This window comes from Gossypium hirsutum, chromosome D03 (assembly GCF_007990345.1).
Source record: "Gossypium hirsutum isolate 1008001.06 chromosome D03, Gossypium_hirsutum_v2.1, whole genome shotgun sequence".
Classification (NCBI taxonomy): Eukaryota; Viridiplantae; Streptophyta; class Magnoliopsida; order Malvales; family Malvaceae; genus Gossypium; species Gossypium hirsutum.
Window position 1 is genome coordinate 47,438,460 of NC_053439.1, and position 22,350 is coordinate 47,460,809.

Sequence of the window (22,350 nt, forward strand, 5' to 3'; positions counted from 1 at the left end):
TCGAGAAAACATTTTACACTAATCAAACGAACCCTTAGTGCTTAATTACTTTTTCACCATTCCAATAACATAGTAATTTTTTTTTATTGGTATTTAATTACAATTGTGTTAAAATTATTAATTAAATTTTATAAATAATTAATATTTATTGCTTAAAAATATTTACAATTTATATTTTATATATTAAAATATTAACAACAAATTATAATAATTTTTTTATATTATTATTAAAATATAATAATAAACTAATTTAAATATTATTTAAATATATATTTATTACTTATAATAATATGTCTAAAATCAACCTTTTATTTCTCAAAAGCACGTTTTGATGCACTAAGTATTTTGCATCGCTGTCGGTCGGCGGTCGGCCTCTGCTCCTCATCTCTGTCCGTCCATTGTCGGTAGGAGTAAGGGCTCTCTCGTTTTCGCGCTGACGCTGACTAATTAACGGACGCCTCTCTCAGTCTTTCAAATCTCGGTTCTATGGTAATTTCTAAGGTGCGATGGAAAGGGTGCACCACTTCTCGTAGCTAAACAAGTTCGTGAACCCTAGCTAAACCCTCTTAGGAGTTGCTCGTTGTCTTCTTCTTCTTCTTTTTTTTAAATAATAATATTAGTAGTAACAAACATATTACTGCCAGTCCCCTTTCTATTCGCCAAGAAGCTGCCATGGCAATGGATAGTGGCGCTGATGGGCAGTCTCACAAGGCTCACCGCTCTCGCCACTCGGGTGCCTCTGCAAAAAACCAAAGCCAGAAACAAGGATCAAAACTCCGACCAGAAGCAGCAAAACCCTAAGGTTCCATTGTTTTCCTCCTCCTTTTTACTTGCTATGAATTTGCTTTTCGGCTTTAGCTAATTTCGGCTTTTTTAATTAGTCTTTCGTTTTATATATTAGGCATTTGCTTTTCGTTCCAATGCAAAAGCGAAGCGATTGCAATCGCGTGCCGTTGAGAAAGAACAACGCAGGCTTCATCTTCCTGTTATCGATCGTTCTTATGGCGAGCTGCCTCCGTTTGTGGTCGTGGTGCAGGGGCCCCCTCAGGTAAATTTCTTATTTCCACGATTATTCTCTATTTTTTGTTATATTTTGGAACCAAAGTAATTGATATTATCTTGTTTGGAACAGAGGAGTTTTTTTAATTTAATTGTCCTTTTAGGATGTCTAAATTGGTTTGTCACTATAAGAACTAGGTTAAAAAAGAGGTGGTTCCATTTGAATCAGATATGCCTTTTACATTGAGTGTAAAAGAAAATTATAACGAAATATAAAGTCCTTTTCTAACATCCTGGACCAATGAAATATATATACTTTATTGAGAGCTGTTGCTGAAGGAGAAACGGTGCTGTTTAGCCTAATATTGGATTGAAACTTTAATTTGAGGATGTCCTAATTTCCTCCTTTGAGATTTCACTATCTCATAGTTCTGTGAGGAGCTTTGATGTTAAGGATAGCATATGTTTGCCTTCTAATATGTGTTATAAAGAAAGGGTGAAGAAACTTTTGAATAGAGAAAAGAGGGGGAGGGAAGAATTTTCTATCAATATTGCAAGAAATAACAGAATAATGTAGATTTTAAAGTGCTGACTTCGGAATTATTTATATTTGACGTTATCGAGTAGAGAAATCTTGAAGATAGAACTGCAGCCTAGAAAATCTTGGAAATTGTTTGTTCCAAATGCCATTTGATGCCAAGTTTCAGATTTTTGCCAACTTAGTAATTTGTCTATCTGGCTGTCTGGGTGTGTACAATTAACTCTATGTGGTAACATCTAGAAGTCTTTTCCCATGATTATATTGGTTAACTATTGTTGAACGTTTTACTTGTTGCAGGTTGGAAAGTCTCTTTTAATCAAGTCTCTCGTAAAGCATTACACAAAGCATAATTTACCTGAGGTTCGAGGACCAATAACCATAGTATCAGGTTGATGTCTCCCTAAATTTTAGTAGTTGTTTATATGTATTTATATTGTTTAGAAAAGCAGTGGAGTTGAGGCTCCCTTGTCTGATGTGGGATTCATTGAACTTGTTAGGCAAGCAACGGCGCTTGCAGTTTGTTGAGTGTCCAAATGATATCAATGGTATGATTGATGCTGCAAAGTTTGCTGATCTAGCATTGCTTCTCATTGATGGGAGTTACGGCTTTGAAATGGTGAGATACTGAATATTTTTGTTATGCTTTCCATAGCTTTAACTTTTAGAAGATGGCAATCTGCTTCTTTGAAAATTATTATTTTTATAAATCTTCTCTTTGAATGTCAAGTTCCACTTAGTGAGAGTTTTTAATGTTTTAGATGCTTTTTGGTATTTTGTAGGAAACATTTGAATTCCTTAACATATTGCAAGTTCATGGTTTTCCAAAGGTGATGGGAGTTCTTACTCACCTTGATAATTTTGAGGATGTAAAGAAACTAAAGAAAACAAAACAGCGTCTCAGACACCGTTTCTGGACAGAAATATATGATGGAGCTAAATTGTTTTATTTATCTGGTCTCATTCACGGGAAGTAAGCATCCTACCTAAGATTCTATTTTGACTACGCTAAACGGTGAAATACCATGGCAGTGTACTTTAATAAGTTAAATTGTGAGATTTATTGTTGCTTCTCCCTCTTATCTAACAGGTATCCCAAGCGAGAAGTTCACAATCTTGCAAGATTTATATCTGTTATGAAGTTCCCTCCTTTATTGTGGAGGACTTCTCATCCGTATATCTTGGTTGACCGTTTTGAAGATGTTACTCCTCCCGCGAGAGTGCAAATGAACAGTAAATGTGATAGGAATGTTACGCTTTACGGTTATTTGCGAGGTTGTAATTTGAAAAAGGGAACTAAGGTATGCCCTTTGAATCTTTTCTGACAATCATTGCTATGTTGCATGTTAAATTGTTGGGTATTTTTAAAGATTTAAAAGCTTTTACCAGTGAAGATTCTGCTATATATTTTTCAGTAAGGCTATATAGTTGCCGTAAAAGATGGCCTCATCCATTGCCATTATGCCCTAGAACTTGAGGTTGCACATGCTTCAGCCATTACCTTCTTTTTTACAAGAATCATATGGTTTCTTAGCTTGTGATATTGCTAGAATAACCTTGGCTCCTCACGAACTTGGTTGTGGTAGGCTCATATCGTATCAGTATCAAGTTTCCCATGGATGGAAGCATCCTCACTGTAGTTGATGATCTTAGTGTTTAAAAGAGTGACTCATGTTTACTCCCAAGATTGGTTCACTAGGGATGTCTTTACCTTGATACTAGCCTATCAATCCATATATTTTCTTTTGGATAATTTGTTCTAAGCCCATTTCTTTAGTCAATGATATGACCTTGAGCTTCTAATGTGCTCATGTTAATTAGTGTTTGCTAATTTGTTGTTCTGTTCCTCATTTCTTTGTTCTATTCTGTGAGTTACATGTCATGTCAACTGATTGGGGTGAAATTCAGTATTTTCTTTATTATATCCACCACAACTGGTATGTTGATTTATGAATTTGATTTGTATTTTAGGGTGAAATCTAATTCAGGTGAATAATTATCCAAACACCGGCATCTGATATTTGTAATCTTGAAATAGTGCTAAAGTTCTGAGCACACCAGGGTGAAAGCTCTTAGGATGGATTTGGTTCTTGCAAGCATTCTGTATGGCTGGTGTTACATGCTTGTTTTCATTTATTTGTTCCATTTAGAACCAGTGTTCACGACTTACATTTTTATCAATAAAATTGATTTTGACTTTCTACACGGAACAAAGTTATAAATATCATCTTTGCTTGATAGGGTTGCACTTTCAATATGGATTACAGATCTTTTTTTTTTCTTTAATTAATTTTTTTTATTGTTATCCAATCTGGGAAATGACTTAAGTTTTATTGCACCTAAGTTTCATATACAATTTGTGATCAGGTCCATATTGCCGGTGTTGGAGACTTCAGCTTGGCTGGTGTTACAGGCCTATCTGATCCTTGCCCTTTACCATCAGCTGCAAAAAAGAAGGGACTCCGTCGCAAAGAAAAACTTTTTTATGCCCCCATGTCTGGATTTGGGGATCTCTTGTATGACAAAGATGCAGTCTACATAAACATTAATGACCACTTTGTTCAGTATTCTAAAGTTGATGAAATGGGGGGAACAACAAATAAAGGTTTTTAATCTCGTTTCATTTTCTCATAATTTTCACCCTATTGTTGAAGGTATCTTTAGATAATATCTCGGTCATTCCTTTTTGTCGTCATAGGAAATAAACGAGATGTTGGTGAGGCCCTGGTGAAATCACTTCAGACTATAAAGAACCCAATTGATGAGAAGTTGGAAAAGAGTAAAATTTCCCTTTTTAGTCAGAATCCTAATAGCTCATTGGAAGCTGAAGATCACAACAGGGGTTCTGATGAGGCACCAAAGCTAATTCGTGATATAGAGCCTTTGAAGCAATACCAGTCTAATGGAGAAGAAGATGAAAGTGAGTTTGATCTGGATGGTTCAGAGTCTTCAGATCAAGATGAAGGTGTTTCAGAAGGTGCAATGCTGAAAAATGAAGGTAGGAATTTTGAAGAAGGAAATGCAGATGCGTCAGAGCGGCTGGGTCGAGTTAAGGAACAAGTTGAGTTTCACAATGGTAGGAAAAGGAGAAAAGCAATCTTTGGAGACGGTGTTGATCATAGTAATCTCAAGGTATTTAGTGATTATTCTTTTTGCTTGTTTTTGAAGAACCCTAGTTTTGTTCCACAGCAGGTAGGCGGAAGAGTCCTGAAATCATATCCTTTCCTTCTCTCCAATGTGTTGTTGAGGTTGTATTGTTGGGAAAAACCTTTTTCTTACACTAACTTCCTTGCAGAGTACAGATGAAGAGAATGAAGGTGATGAAGATGATGATGATGATGATGACAATAATGAAGGTGAAGATGACAGAAGCAATGAAGATAATGAGTCATGTTCAGGTTCAGAGTTTTCCGAGGGTGATGAAGAGGATCTGAAGTCTGAGGGTACTGTTCATATATCAAATATTATATTCTATTGTACACATGTAATACTTCTCCACTGATAGACATTATGCTGTAGGCTATGCTTGTAGAAATTATGCTTTATAAAGCAATATAATGAATTTTGGCTACATAATAGCATAGCTGTCCAAGGGTAGGCATATACACTCAGTGCTAGGCTCATAGTCTTAGGGTGAGTTTGGATGGGCGATTGGGTACGGTGCGGTGCGTTTAGCTTACTTTTTGTCTCACGCTACAGTATCGCTACAGTATCTAATCTCACCGCCACCGCTGTTTTTACACTAATCGCAGGTAAACGCACCGCCCATCCAAACTCACCCTTAATCTACTGAAGCCTTGCTGGGCCTGAAATTGTTTTAGTTGTAAATAACTGAATTGTTTAATTTTGATTAAAAAAATATAAATTTAACAAAAAATTGTTTTCCTGGCTCACACTTAGCTTTTCAAATGTCAGAGTGATAGGGCCCAGCATTGGACGTCTCTAGATAGTGTCTCTAGCAGTTTAATTTCTGAAGTGGTTAATTATCATGTTAGATATCTTCCTCCAAGTTCTTGTTTTGCTTTTAATTGCAATTTTAGCATTGTCCTTCTAGAAGATGGCATGGGAAACATATCAAAGTGGAGAGCATCATTGGTGGAAAGGGCATCTAAAAAACAGAATATAAACCTGATGCAGCTTGTATATGGGAAATCTACATCAACATTGAACACTTCCGCTAATGAAGTGAAGGATGACAGTGAGAATGAAGAGAGCGATGAAGATGAATTTTTTAAGCCCAAAGGGCAAAGGGCAAAGGTGTGTTCTCCATCTAGGCATGACTGATTTATAATTTCAGAAGTTTGCATGTATGGATGCTTCAGTGTGCCATCTTGTTGATAATTTTATTTGTTTATATTTTCTCAACTCTAATATTATTTTGTATTACTGTAGAATTCGATTGAAGGATTAGATGGTGGGAACATCAACACTGAGGACTGTTCGAAATCCACTAAATTTTCAGAACTTAAGAACTGGAAAGAAGAAGAAGTATATGAGAGTGTTCGTGATCGTTTTGTCACTGGTGATTGGTCTAAAGGTGCCCTCAGAAATCAAATGTCAGAAGCTAAAACTGAAGAAGATGATATGGATGGTGACTTTGAAGATTTAGAAACTGGTGAGAAGTATGAGAGTCATCAGAAAGATGATTCTAGTAATGGTGGAATCCAAAAGGAAGATGATGATGCAATTGAGGAGCGGAGGTTAAAAAAGCTGGCTCTCCGTGCAAAATTTGATGCTCAATATCCTTTTATTAGTTAAACTACTTTGAATGTAGCCATTTATATTCTTATTTTCTGCCTGCTTGGATCCATCTCTTCCTGTTTATATTGGTAAATTCTATTAATGGCAGGGGTGGGGGTTTGAATGTGGTACGCACTCCTGCTGTTGCTGTCTGTATTTTCTCATCCATGCTCAAGATTGTTGCTTGCACTTGTGCCTTTTCCTGACTGCATGATTTTTATTCTCTCAATGAAAGTCCGGTTCTGATTTCTGTCCAAGTAAGATGTATATATGGGAAACTGTCTTGCTTTTGCAACCTTAACTTTTATTACTTATGATGGATCCGAATCACCAGAAGAGGAAACTGATAAACAAAATGGGGGAAAGTTTCATCGCAGTCAAGCGAATGACAGTGGGTATTATGACAAGGTAACTATGCATTTCTATTGATAGATCTATAATCTAATTTTTAGTTTTAAGCTCTAAATCTTTCTCGGTTCTTCCAGTTGAAAGAAGAGATTGAACTCCAGAAACAAATTAATATAGCAGAACTCGAGGATCTTGATGAGACTACCCGGTTGGAAATTGAGGGATTCCGAACAGGAATGTATCTAAGGTTAGAAGTTCAGGATGTTCCTTTTGAGATGATAGAGTATTTTGATCCCTGTCATCCCATTTTGGTTGGAGGAATTGGTCTCGGTGAGGAAAATATCGGATACATGCAGGTTAGAACATGCTTAAGATTATTAATGTTGTGCTATTGTACTGTTGAATAATAGTCTTTCTCCTGTCTATATGTTGCACTGTTTTCTAGTTTTTATCTACCCATGGTTGCCCCCTTTTTCGCTTTAAGGATTGGAAGATATTTTTACTTCTAGCGTCATGTAGGAAAAATATTGTATATCATCTCTCATGTTAATTTGTGGCTTCTTCCACTAGTTTAGTTGAACCTCTGTCTCTCATGTTATTGTACTGTTGAATAATAGTCTTTCTCCTGTCTATATGTTACGCTGTTTTCTAGTTTTTATCTACCCATGGTTGCCCCCTTTTTCGCTTTAAGGATTGGAAGATATTTTTACTTAATCTATAGTTCTAGCGTCATGTAGGAAAAATCTTATATATCATCTCTCATGTTAATTTGTGGCTTCTTCCACTAGTTTAGTTGAACCTCTGTCTTCATGAATTTTAAATATCTTTACTTTGTGAGTTTGACTTGCTACAATGGATTTTTGGAGAAATTATAGTTTCTAGTGCCGTTTCATGATTGTTTTCCTTGTCGAGGGATTGGTGCTTCTTGTTGAAGAATGGCTCTTATCTCTGTAGTAAATATCTGAACCATAAATTATATGAATTCAGAAGAAATGTGGAACACTGAATCAGTTAAAAGCTACTTCTCGATTCAAATGTTATTACTTGTTTAAACGAGTTCAGGAATCTATTTGTTTTCTATGTGAAAAATACAAAAAACTAGAGAGTTGCATATGTAATTAACCAACCTGGCTTCTGTTCGTGTACACATGTATGATAAAACAATGAAATTCATAAGAGCTAGAACATTGGTTTTATCTCACATCAGTTAAGTTTAGAATTTTGGAGTACAACTTTTCCACTTATTGTTAATTAGTTTTAATTTGAATGTTTAGCACTGTATTAGACCTCTACTTGTTTGTAAAAATTATTTATTTTCCATGTAATATATTCAATTCTTTCAATGATACTGGGTTTATATGTGAATTGGAGTTCTAACATTTACGTGGTATTATCCCTTATTGGTTCTGTCTTGAGTTTACAGTGGCCCCATGTTCTGGTTCTGTCACCAACCCTATTGTCAAGTGATTTTAAATTGGATCTTAACAATTGGTAATCGTTTTGGTCGCAGAGTTCAGAGCTAAAACATTGTTGAACAAGTAAATATAGATCTGAACTATAGGAAGGTTGTGAAATAACATTTGATGAGATTTAGACAGGGTATATTTAGTATAACAATTTGGTAATCTATGCTACATTCTGGTGCATGGTGTCTCTATTGTGATTCCTATGGTGTTTGTATTCTATCTTGTGATAGAGCATACATGACCTAAGAGGTTTCCTTTTTCTTCCAGACGAGGCTAAAACGACACAGATGGCACAAGAAAGTGCTGAAGACTAGAGATCCAATAATTGTTTCAATTGGATGGAGGCGTTACCAGACCACCCCTGTTTATGCCATTGAGGACCAAAATGGAAGACATCGCATGCTCAAGTAAACTCCAGAACATATGCATTGCCTTGCTATGTTCTGGGGCCCTCTTGCTCCACCCAAGACTGGAGTGCTTGCTGTTCAGAATTTATCTAACAATCAGGTCACTTTGCTCTATTTTATGTACTTTTCATGTTATGATCCTTATAAAATATGGAATTAGTGAGGATGGTGGTGAGTGATAATATGGTCAAGAATCCAGGAAGTCTCTTTACAATACTGTCTGGCAATTTAGTCCCTCTCCTAAAAACATAGGCAATTTAATCTTTTTACTTTTCTAACTTAAGCAAAATGATATAATATGTAACTGGGTTTGGTGAATTTTTAGATATTATTGATGTGCCGGTAAATTGGTGAGCTGAAACCATCGGAAATTAAAGCCTACATCACCATCCATTTATTTATTGGTTCTGGTGGATCATTGTTATACAGATAACTAAATATTTTTCTTTAACTAAATTAGATGTGGCCTCTAATACAATGAGAGGTTTAAGTGGTAAAACCTTTTTGTAGTTACGCATGAAGCCCAAGAAAAGCCCTTTTGAAGCCTTGAACTAGTTTTTAATCCTATTAGTTATCATCCTAGCCATATCTTGGTTTGGATTGGAGCCTGATATCCCTCGAAATGTCATCTATAAGATCAAAACTGATTGCTTCACTAGACCATCAACTCAACCTTGACCATGCTGCTTTCTGTTCCTAAGTCACAGGTGAAGTTGTATATAAAATTCTTGGCTATTGCATTCCTGATATTAGTTAATCTAATGCAATCCTCTAGTACTGTCTTACTTCTGTAGTTTGATAGTCAATGAATTGTACATGTTTAGTCTTTCTAAGAAACAACCTTTCTGATATTAAAGTTGTGTGAATTATTAATCTAGGGTTGGAAATGGATGGTAAAAAAATGAAAGTTCAACACTATCCAATTTGTTATTTTCAGGGGGTTATTAGATCTACCATTTACAGTGTATATCTGGAGTGAGTTTCAATTTGAACCCTTGGAGTTGCCTGAATGACTCCAAACCCTTGTTGCTTTGTTTTTTTTTCTCTCTCCATTCTTCCTTTCTGTTTCTTATAGCTACTAATTAAGCAGTTTTTATTCGGCATAACAGGCGGCATTTCGCATCATAGCAACAGCATACGTACTTGAGTTCAACCATGCAGCACGGATAGTGAAAAAAATCAAGCTAGTTGGATACCCCTGTAAAATATTCAAGAAAACAGCCCTCATCAAGGATATGTTTACTTCAGATCTTGAAGTAGCTCGGTTGAGGGTGCAGCAATTCGAACTGTGAGTGGAATCCGTGGGCAGGTGAAAAAGGTATGCTTTGTTCATATATACGAGAATCTTGAAATTTGTATGACTATTCGTATTATATCATCTTAGATTCGGCCAATGGCATTTACTTTTGAGAACCAGTCTTCTCTGATAGCTCTAAAGATGAGTGGTAAAATGTCCATGCCTAAGAATCCTTCTTAGGATCTTGCTTTGGTAAGACTGTAATTAAAGCATTATCTGCTATCTTAACAGAACCCAAATAAATCCATGTCCTGCATAAAGAAATAGCAGTTAAAAGCTAATGGCATTTTATATTTCTCAGGCTGCAAAGGAAGAGATTGGTAATCAACCCAAAAAGAAGGGAGGGCAAGCTAGGGAAGGAATTGCAAGGTGCACCTTTGAGGATCGAATTTTGATGAGTGACATTGTCTTTTTGCGCGCATGGACTCAAGTTGAAGTTCCTCAGTTTTACAATCCATTAACTACTTAATTGCAACCTCGTCAGAAGACCTGGCAAGGAATGAAAACTGTTGCAGAATTGAGGAGAGAACACAATCTTCCTATTCCTGTTAACAAGGATTCCCTCTACAAGGTCGTTTTTATTTGGATTTATGAATGTTATCTCTGTTTTAATATGAGTTCCTACTATTTCCCTATTTCTGTTACGTTTACTGTTCTTATTGTGCATGTATATGTACGTGTGTTTACAGCTAATTGAGAGAAAGCCAAGGAATTTCAATCCCCTTGTGATCCCCAAGGCGTTACAAGCAGATCTTCCGTTTGAATCGAAGCCCAAGAATATACCACACCAGAAACGGCCACTTCTTGAAGATAGAAGAGCTGTTGTCATGGAGCCTCATGAACGGAAAGTTCATGCTCTTGTTCAACACCTTCAGTTGATTAGAAATGATAAGGTCTGTGTGTGATTCTAGATACTGCTGCCGCCATATTTATATTTCCATCCCTTGACGAGCTAAAGCATTTTGCATATCCTTCTAATTTGATAGTTTTGCCAGTCGAAGCTTTTTAATGAAAAAATCACTTTAAATTTGCAGATGAAGAAGCGAAAGCTCAAGGAGGAGCAAAAACGGAAAGAAGTAGAGGCACAGAGAGCAAAGGATGAACAGGTGTTAAGAAAGCGTAGAAGAGAAGAAAGACAAGAGAGATACCGGGAGCAGGACAAACTAAAGAAAAAGATTCGCAGACATGTGGAAGCGTGATGGTCATTATGCTCGTGTGCATGCATGTATGTTCAATGAAACTTTTGGCAAAGGAGGTCAATATTATCAACTCACGAACTCGATTGTATCTTAAAAGAAAATAACTATTCTGACCGCAACTGGGGACTCGATATTGGTTTGTTTAAGGTGTGTTGTGGTTGGATGAATCATCAATCGGTCCATGAAGGTTTTTGGCGTCCCCTCCTTTGCTGTTAAATATTTCAACTTGTTTAAGCAGCAGCACAAGTGATAAATTTTTGTAAGCTAGTAGTGCCTATGGAATATGCACCCCAAATTTTGTTCTAAAATTCCAATAGTGAATTGTCTTAAGCTCTTTGAAATTTACAGTTATAATTTCTTATTGATTAATTAACATTTTAAAGCTGCTTCTTTTTTTGTTTTCTCGTTCTTTTCTGTGGAAAAAAAAATGGGGGTGTAGTCTGAATTACATGGGCCTTTATTATTGTTTTAACTGAATCGACTTGATGTGTATAATAATCTAACGAATGGTCTAGTTGATGTGTGAAATGATTTAAAGTTAAACAAAAATTCAACTTAATAATACTTTTGCGAAGAGAGGATTAGTTAGTTATGAGTAAAGCGATTAAAATAAGGTATTGTTTCCTTGTATTAATTTTTGGTAATAAATTTGTATTACTAATCATAAAATTATAGGTAAATTGTACAGTTGGTTATCTAACTGTCAAAAGTTATAATTTTATATAATTTTAAGAACTGAAAAATTAAAATAAAAATTCTAGGTATTGTCGTTAAAAACTATTTTCATTTGAGGCAATACCATTAAAATTTGTTTTCATTTTAGGTAGTTTCATTAAAAACTGTTTTTGTAATAAAATGAAGTTTGGTGATTAAAACGTAAATTTAACCAAACACAAATGACTATTTTTATAGCTAACCCTAATATATATTCATGATATAAAAAATGTAAAAAAAATCCCTAAAATATATATTAAAATACATTATATCATTCAATCAAAATAAGGTTTGCTCCCATTATGTGAAAATTATGTGTGTGTGTCTGTGTGTTAGTTGAGACAGTTGAAGTTAAACTATTTAGTTTATTGCTTATAAAGATTGGTTCAGATTGAAACAGTTGATATAGTTAGTTGTAACTTTAAAAATAAACTATATTATTCGAGTGGCCTTTGGTTAGACGGAACAATTGCAACTTTAGTCCTTACCAAATATTAGTAATTCAAATTATCCTTTTATCTTCTTTGTTAGATGGAAAATTGACATTTTTAGCCTTCCTAAAAGTTTAAAAAAAAATTCAATTTAAACCTTTTGAATACAAATTTTTTAGCTTTATCCCCTCAATTTTTTTTAAAGACATTTTTATCTTGGCTACCTATTACACAATTCTTGATTTAGCTCTTGTATGTATTCCCTTAAGAAAAATTAGAGGTGGCAAAAGATTTGGTTTAAGAAGGATCAAATTTGATTATCTTCAGATTCAAATTATTTTGGGTTTGAATTAGTTCAGGCTCGAATTTTCTTAAATTTGGACTTTTTTTAGCTCAAACCTTTTTGAATTTGAATTTTTTTAGGCTTAGATTCTCTCATATTCGGATCAACTTGAGTCATGCAGACTGTGAATAATTCAAATAATTTTTGATAGTTTATAAGTTATAAATAATTTTATTTTAAATATAATAACTAATTTTACTGTACTTAATGATAATATAATAAAAACTAACTTCATAAAAAGCATATATATTCTATATAAATGTTTTATTATAATAAAAATATTTTATATCACATAACATAACTAAAACTACTTATTATATAGTATATGAATTTTGTATATAATATATATTTTTTATTTGTAGCTAGTCTACTTATAATCTAATGTCCATACATAATTTTTGAACTAATAAAATACCATTTTTTATTTATCATAATACCATATTTACATTTAAATTATTGTGATTATTAAGTTTTGAATTAAAAAATATTTTATTAAAATTTTAAACCCTAAATCAAGTGAATGCATTTATGGGTGAACAAAAGTTTATTAAAATCTGACTTAATTATTATAATTGATCCAATTCAATTAAAATGATTCGATTAAATTGATTTCAATTTTAGACAGTTTAAAGAGATCACTTAAAACATATTGCCCTGTTAAATTTACATGCCTGAAAATATTTATACACAAATCCAAATTCAAATATGTTGTGCCAAAACCCATATAACTCTAAGACTTAAACCCAAATAAATATAACTCATTATTAAAAATCGAAACTTAAAATATAATTAAATTTGTAAAATTAACCCAGATCTAATTAAAATTTATTTAAAAAAGATTTGGATCTTACTCTTCCTTAGGAGTTTGAATTAGATTGGCTTTATATTTTAAACTTAAATTAATATCAAACTTATCGAGAAGAATAATGCCTAATTTCGTAATACTTCTCAAAAGTGTTTTTGGAGGGAAGAAGTTAAAATTTTCAGCTTCTCAAAAAAGTGTTTTTGGGTTAATTTTTGGCTTGAGAAAAACACTTTTTTTTTAAAAAAAAAAGCAGCTTATTTAGAAATGCTTTTGTCTAAAAATATTTTTTATCCAAAAAATGTGAGTGTCATAAAAAAAAAAAGGAAAAGAAGAAGAAATTGAATAGTAGAAAGAGCAGGAAGAAGAAGAGCTTAATTGGTTTCTAGTTTTAGCTTTTTAATTTATTTAATTAAATGAAATTATTTTTAGAAATTTTATTTAACAAATTATAAACTCCATGTGCTAAACGAAGCGGCAAAATCTAATTGGTTGATAGTATTTCAGCGAAGTTTATATACTATTTTCACAAAAAAATTTATGTACCTAAATAAGAAAATTATTTTAAATTATTATTTATTATTTTATTATAAGTAAATATAATTTTTGAATAGATAAAATCCGCCAAATATTGAATTATATTTTCATTATAATTTAAATTATTCAAATTTATAAATAAGCAATATCTTATTATTTTAAATTGTTTCTTACTAAAAAAATGTTATTATACTAAAACTAAAAATTTGAATTAAAAAGTCCAAAAAAAAAAATATTGAAGATCTTGAATTATACTATATTGCAATTTATACTATTATTTTTATTATATCAAATCTAAAAAAAATTGAATAGTTAAATTCCGATAAACATTGAATTGCACGTTATATTCATCTTGAAGAACACTTTCATCATAATTTAAACTAATAAAATTTATAGATAAACAATATCTTATTATAAAATATTTTATATTACATGAAATAAAATAAATTAGTAAGTAAATACAATAATTAATTTTGTATCTTTAAGCAATAATTACTTACATTAATTAAATAAAATATATAGTTAATTAAATTAAAATAAAATTAAAGGAAAATAGTTGGTACACTATTAGTGGAGTTTTTAAACTCCACAAGTACATTCAAGGGGTTGACAAGTGTGCTATAGAGGTATAGTAAATTATTAAAAATATATATTTAAAAATATATATCATTTTTTTAAAGTTGCTTGTGGAATAAAAAAAAGTACATTGCCAGTACTCTCATCCATAATGAAACGCATAATACACATATAACACATGTGAGATAAGAAATTAGTTGCTAAGTATTTTGCATCTCTTATATAAGTGCTAATGAGAGATCTATCTTCAATTTCTTCATCAATTTTGCTGATGATAATTCTGCAATCCCTTCTTTCATAATCTAAGGAAACCACATATCTCTTGCTAATTGGATCACTTGAACACATGCAAGTGTCACGGGGCAAGATCTTTAGTTTGACAAACCGTGCGGCCTTAGATGATTTCTTGGGTTCAAATTCGCCTAAGTTAGCCTTACTTTTAAAAATGAAATTTCTCGCAAAAATTCTTTAAGTCACCGAAATAAAACGAAAGCAAACTCGTAAAACAAAATAAGCTAAGAACAAACAAAAAGCCACAAAAAATAGCGCACATCAAGTGTTTGAGTAAATGCTCTCAAAAGTATTCTATTACTTTGAATGTTTACAACTGAATAAATAAAAATGAGGGGGAAGACCTCTTTTTATAGTTGAGCTCCTCTAAAACCAACGGTACAGATTGACTTACATCAACAATTGAGATTGTAGCCTATCTACAATTGAGAGTCCTAAGGGATTTAAACTCTATACAATCTTATCCCTTTAGGATTTGTGCTATTTACCCTGAAGAATATAGTTTTACCGGAGTGTTTCATTGCGCCACCAAGGCTTCAAGTAGATAAGCTCCTCTATGGGTGCCACAAGCTAGGCCAATTCAAGTAGGTCATATGAGCCCTATTTAATCTATTAACCTCTATGGGTCATTCTGTGCACAATGATTATGGGCTTTAATCCACGACCCGTGACATTCTCCCCCAACCATTCTTATGATGCCTTCGTTACGTCCTTAGAATGACATGATTTGATTCGTCTCGAAAAAGTCTCGATGTCTCAACTAATTCCCAACTAGTCTTTTTGTCGAGTAGTTTCACCTCTCGAAACATTTGCCTCGACTTATGTCTCCATCGTCGTCTAACTCGCACTATATTTATCTCTTGTACATCTCGATCGTAAGAGGCCATTACTCTTACTTGCCCCCATTGTGACTTGCCTCGATTGAGATCCTTCTGATCCATACAAAAGGCTTAGGCTTGCCTACATTGAACACTAAGTTCACCTTGAGTCTTGTCGCTAACTCTGGTTTGTAAACCCCACAGCTTACTTGCTTCAAAACTTTGAAAGGGCCCCTGTGTCTTTGCCAAGCCAATGGTAGTTCATAATGCAAAACACTAAATATGTGTTTGAAATGTACCTCGTTTGTAACATTTACTCTATCCCACTGTCCAGTTTGCATCACCACTTTTCTCCCAAAGCCTATACAATCCACTTCTCTCATAGGTGGTAGCCCCATTGATAACTCAACAGGTTTCTATTAGGAAATGTGCCCATATTGTACTAAAATGTAAATATTTTTTTTATGTATTTTAACGATGAATAAATAAATAAAATTAATATCACGTTTCATTATTATATTTTTTGTGTTTCTTTCATGTTTTGCATACATAGAAAAATTGTGACAAGCAAATATTAGCTCGTGGATTCTCTAAGTTCAAACTGATGATAAGTGGCACAGAAAGAACATTTACATTGCGAGAAAAACAACTTACTTTAATAGATAATCTAAACAAGTCCGTAATCGTAAAAGAATCAAATTGAGCATTTGATTCAAATATTTAGAAGGATTATTATGTCGTCTACAATTCTAATTGGGGAGATGGCTAGTCTTGGTTATCAGAGTAGTTGATTCCACGAGTAGAGACATAGATGTACTCAATGGAAGAATGATACATTGGACTGGACCCAAGTTGAATTAATTCTGAATTTGTTTGTGAATTAATTCACTTGTGACGTTCATGGTATAATTTACCTAAATAATGAGTTAGTCATTGACCATGCGTGTGTAACTCATGTACTTTGATATAAGTAGAGGCTTATGCTCTAAAGATGATCGAGCCCATAGTCAGTATGTTGGGTATATATGACTTGTGTATAGTATAGCTTTATTAGCAACAATGGAATTCATAGCTCGATTAAAGAGTTAACAATATTCTCTCATTGGCATTGTGTAGATTGATAAATATGGAACGTGGCCACGAGTTCCTTGTTCTCGAATGAGCAATTTATCACAGTCATTTCTTGACAGTGATCATATTAATCATTAAGAAGACACCATGGTGACTGTTACAGGCCATTTTGCCCGAGGCCCAATTAAACACAAAACAAGCCCAAAGTCCCTAGCCCAAATCTAACCCTAGCCTAGAAAACACAAATCAGAAAAATAAAATTTCCAAATCAGACGCCACTGTCCCTTCGTCCACCTGCCCTCTGACCGGCGCCACAACCCCCAACTGCTCACCTGCAAACAAGCAAAGAAAGCAGCAACAACAGCAAAGAAAAAGAAGAGAAATGACAGCATAATGGATTTAAAAAAAGAAAAAGTTGTAAATGACTATATAAGCCATTCAAACCGAAATGTAAAAGGGGGGTACTCTTTGTAACAAAACAGAGATTAGCAGAAAGAGAAATACAATACAAACTAAGCTTTAAGGTGATTACCACCCCTTTTCGTTTTCATATTTTACCATTATTATTTTACTTTTTCTTTTTTGTTCATCTATTTATATACATATAATAAATAATAATAATAAAAAAGGGAGAGGGAAACTCACCGAGGGGAGGCGATTCGACGAAAAAAGGGGAAATTTACCTGCCTTTTGGACTTTCGGCCACCGTGTACGGTGGCCGGAGCAACGCCGGCACGACGGACGGCACGACGGACGGCGACTGAAGCTCGCCGGACTCTGGACTACCCCCAGAGGTCTCCCCTCCCTCTCTCTCCTTTTTTTTCCCTCAGCAGTACAAAATGATGTTTTTTCGCAAAAGGGGGGTATTTATACCCCCCTGAAACGGCGCCGTTTCGGCAAAAAAGGGGGTCCGCGCGTCGACCCGCGACCCGACCCGCTCCGACCCGAAGGATCCGCGTGTTTTTAATTTTTGGGCTATTTACGCGCGCAGTCCCTCTGACCTGTGGCGTGTTTCAATTTGGTCCTATTTCGCTATTTCTTTGTTTTTAATTTGACCACAAATTTTTATTTCTGTTTCATTTTAGTCCCCTGAAGCGTCGCGTTTTGAGATTTTGGTCTATTTTCCATTTTGGTCCCTCTTCTTTCCGTGCGTGTTACAATTTAGTCTATTCAGTCCTTTTTTATTTCGAATATGCCCAGTACTTTTTATTTTACTTCGATTTAGTCCTCTTTTTAGTACTTTTGCTATTATTATTATTATTATTATTATTATTATTATTATTATTATTATTATTATTATTATTATCATTTTTACTATTATTAGTATTGGTATTATTGTTGTTACTCTTATATCTCTATTCATATTTACTTATGTATTTTTAAATATATATATGTCTTATTATTATCATATAAGTGCTTGTACATATACATGTACATATTTTACATATAATTTGTTTAATATATATATACGTATACTCATATTTCTTTTTTTATATATATCTATATACATATACATATTTTTATTTTTATAAGTATATATATTTATATGTATGTATTTATATATTTTTGTATATCTTAATTTGCATAGACACATACATACATATTTTCAATATATTTTAAACATATATATATAAATTAACGTATTTATTTGTATACGTAGGTATATTTTCATTATTTTTAAACTTTAATTTGTACATACATATTTTCATGCGCCTACTTTATATATGCATTTCATTAATTTCATATTCCATAATTTTATACACCTATATATATACGTACATATTTTTATATATATGCATATTTTTCCTTCTTTATATTTTAAAATATACTTTATATATATTTTGTAATTTATGAATACACACATATTTTATTTTTTTCGTCTATACATATATATATATCCCCTTACATTTTAATTGTATTCACTATTTATTTATTTCATTTTCATTATTATTTTGAACGAATGTTTAATTTATTTGTTTATATACATTGTTATTTTATATGATCGTAGGCTTGACTTTTATTTATTTTATATTGTTGCTATTACTCGTATCATTTTTACACTTTTGTATTCATTATGATTTTGTCATGTATAACAATGTAATTTGCTTTCACATTTTTACTACGACTTCATGTTTTTATTTCACTCGATAATAAAATTTGTTTTAAAAAAATGATATTTTGTGTTTAGATTCGAGAGGATCGTACCCTAACTTACTGGGTTTCGATTTCCACAATAAATCTAAATACACTAATCTTTTCAAACTCAAGTTTTGAAACGATCTCGGGAATTAAGAAAAGATCGTGTCCTAACTTACTGGGCACGATCCCTTTCCTAAACCCGAGATAATAAAATATCTTTTAAATAAGTAAAATTCTGGCATTCATTCACGTATTGGGAATTTGAGACATTGTATTCTAACTTACTGGATATGATCCTCTTTCTCGAATAATGTGAAATATGCCCATTTTCCTAAAAATTTTCAACGTTTTAATACAAGGATCGTATTTTTTAAATTCTTCTAAGTTTTTCAATTTTCGACATTAAGACATTAAGTAATCAACTAAGGTACCAATTTTGGGCATATCGAGGGTGCTAATCCTTCCTCGTGCGTAACCGACTCCCGAACCCGTTTTCTGAATTTCGCGGACCAAACTTGTTGTTTTAATAAAATCAAACCGTTTATTAAAAACAACCGCTTTTCGAGGTGATCCAATCACACCTTATAAAAAAAGATTGGTGGCGACTCCTGTTTCATTTTTTTCAAAACCCAAGTCGACCCCGTTTTTATCCGAAAAATGGTGTCAACAGCTTGGCGACTCCACTGGGGACGAAACACGAGAGTCAAGCCATGAGTTGATTACTTTTTGTCTTTTTGTCAAAAATCAAAAACTTAGTTTAAATATACGATCCTTTCATTGTATTTTTATTTATTATGATCTTCGTCATTGTGATTCATAATTGCTGTGTTTAAGTTCAGATTTATTTTTGCACATTGCATTGCATGACCGTTGGTCACACCCTTTTTAAGTGGGAGTGAGAAGCTACGCCTTCGTGAGGTTTTCACCTCCGCATGGGATAGTGAATCGCTTTCGGGATACATCCGTACCTATGTCTTCGTGAGATTTTCATCTCCGCATGGCCATAGGGAAATGTATTCCCCTGAACTGAACTCAGTCCGTATGAGCCTATAATGGGTGAGGATCGAGGAATCTGCTGGTTCGGGTACCCTTACTTTAGAACCAACCCTCATATAGTAGACTTAGGAACTTAACCTAGGTAAAGCCACTCCAAACCCCTAGTATCTACCCGATTAGGTACTTTTTGTTTTCTGTGCTTGCTTATGTTTTGTACTAACCCTTCTTGTTGTGTTTTGATTATGATTGCATTACATTGCATTTGCATCTTAGGAAAGAGATATGGATTCAAGTTCGATTACTAAATTAGAAAGCTTGTCATGGAATACGAATTCCTTGATAAAGTGGAAAACAATACGACTTCCCAAACATATTCTGAGAAACACAAGAATGGCGATGGAAGAGTTCGTGACCTTGCTTGGTGGCCTGGGGATTCGAGACGATTGTTCAAAAGCTTTCAACAAGCTGACGAGCCTTATGAAGATGGGCAGATGATGGATCGCGACCAAGATCAAGAAAATGAGCTAGCAATGGCATCTATTGGTGAGATTACCTCAAACATGCGGATGAAGAAAAATCGATGTTGTTTCTTGGAATATGAGGGTGAGGTCGTACATGTATCCGTTTTATGTAAGGGAATTTGCTTTCTAGAAAAGTTTCCTAAATGTAATTGAATCAGAATCAACGTCTCTTTAGGCATTCATTTCATGCATTTGCATTACATTGCATCATATGCATTAGATTTTCACGAAGTGACCCTAATTATGTAAAATTATTTCAGCTAATCTGGAAAACCAATCAACCAAACATCCTTACGGTACTCGTCGCAAAGCCAAAGAAATGGATCAAAGATTAGAGAAATTGGAGCAAACGCAAAAAGAGATGCAAGACCAGTTACAGGTGCAAATGAAAGAACATATGGAAAAGATCCAGAAAGACATGGCACAAAAGATGAAGGAGTCTCAGGATGAACTAATGACTAAATTGACGCAACTAATAACCAAGGGAGTGGATAAAGGGGAAAATCCTGTGGTTTGCGATGAAGAAGGAAACAATGATGAGCCACTTTTTTCTCCAGGATACACGCCTCCGCAAGCGCAAATTCAGATTGAACCACATCCACGAAGATCTTCTGTTTCGATTAGGCCTCAGCACTTTCAAGGTGATGCTTCAATACCGAAGAACCTTCAGGGCAGATCTGGTTCTAGTCCTGACGATAATCTGGTTGTCCCGGACTTCGATGAAGTAGCGGAGAAAGACAAGATGAAGGAGGAGTTACCAAAGCAGTTTGAGGAGAAATGGAAATGGATTGAAGAGAAGTTTAGGGCGATAGAAAGTGTCGACGGCTATCGTGGAATAGATGCGAAAGATCTGAGTTTAGTTCCGGATTTGGTACTTCCTTACAAATTTAAGATGCCGGAATTCGAGAAATATAATGGGACCAGCTGCCCAGAAGCTCATATTACTATGTTCTGTAGGCGTATGGCCGGATACGTCAACAACGACCAACTGCTCATACACTGCTTTCAAGATAGCCTCACAGGGGCAGCGTTTAAGTGGTACAATCAATTGACGCGTATCCAGATTAGCTCTTGGAGGGATTTAGCACAAGCCTTTATGAAACAATACAGTCATGTAGCTGATATGGTCCTTGACAGAATTACCCTTCAAAATATGGAGAAAAAGCCTAATAAAAGTTTTAGGCAATACGCGCAAAGGTGGAGGGAGGTCGCTATCCAAGTTCAGCCGCCACTCCTAGAGAAAGAAATGACGATGCTCTTCATCAACACATTGAAGGCCCCGTTCATCACCCATATGTTAGGAAGTGCTTCGAAGAGTTTTTCAGACATAGTCATGAGCGGTGAAATGATTGAAAGTGCCGTGAGAAGTGGAAAGATTGATGCTGGAGAAAATAATAGGAGGTCAGACTTAAAGAAGAAGGAAAATGAGGTGAGCAATGTGAACACCTACAACAAATCGATTACACAGCCAAGAAAGGTGATTACTAGTCAGCAAGGTTCATCTAGACAAGAATCGTATGTGAAGCAAGGCACTGAGAACCTTCAATTCACGCCAATTCCGATGTCATATAAGGAGTTGTATCAAAGCTTATTCAACGCACGTATTGTCGCCCCTCTCTACACGAAACCTCCACAGCCTCCGAACCCCAAATGGCACGATGCGAATGCACAATGCGAGTATCATGCGGGAAATACGGGGCATTCCATAGAGAACTGCATAGCCTTCAAGAAACTGGTTGAAAAGCTCATCAACATGGGTGTCGTCAAGTTTGGTGACTCATCTAATGCAGAAAATTCGCCACCCAATCATGATTAACAAATGGGGTGAACGCAATATATGAGAAAGTGTTGGGAAGTTTTCACATCAATACCATATATGAAGGCATAATTGAAAAGGGATCTTATTAGGTGTTCGCCCTTATAAACCTGGGAGTGTTCTAAAGAAACCTTTGTAGTATTTAGAGCTTACTCAGAGTAATATTCAAAACACACTTGTTGCTTTCAGCCTAGAGCAACAAGAAGTCTTTCGTGAAAAAGGCTTATGTCTAAACGTCATTATTTTAATGGAATGCATCTTTGCGATCTTTTGAACTAATATTTTTCATTGATTATTCTTT

General features: G+C 34.2%; 1 pseudogene; it reads left to right on the forward strand.

Moving 5' to 3' along the window:
- Positions 1-312: 312 nt before the first annotated feature.
- LOC107950178 (ribosome biogenesis protein BMS1 homolog) lies at positions 313-11,376 on the forward strand (annotated as a pseudogene).
- The last annotated feature ends 10,974 nt before the right edge of the window (positions 11,377-22,350 follow it).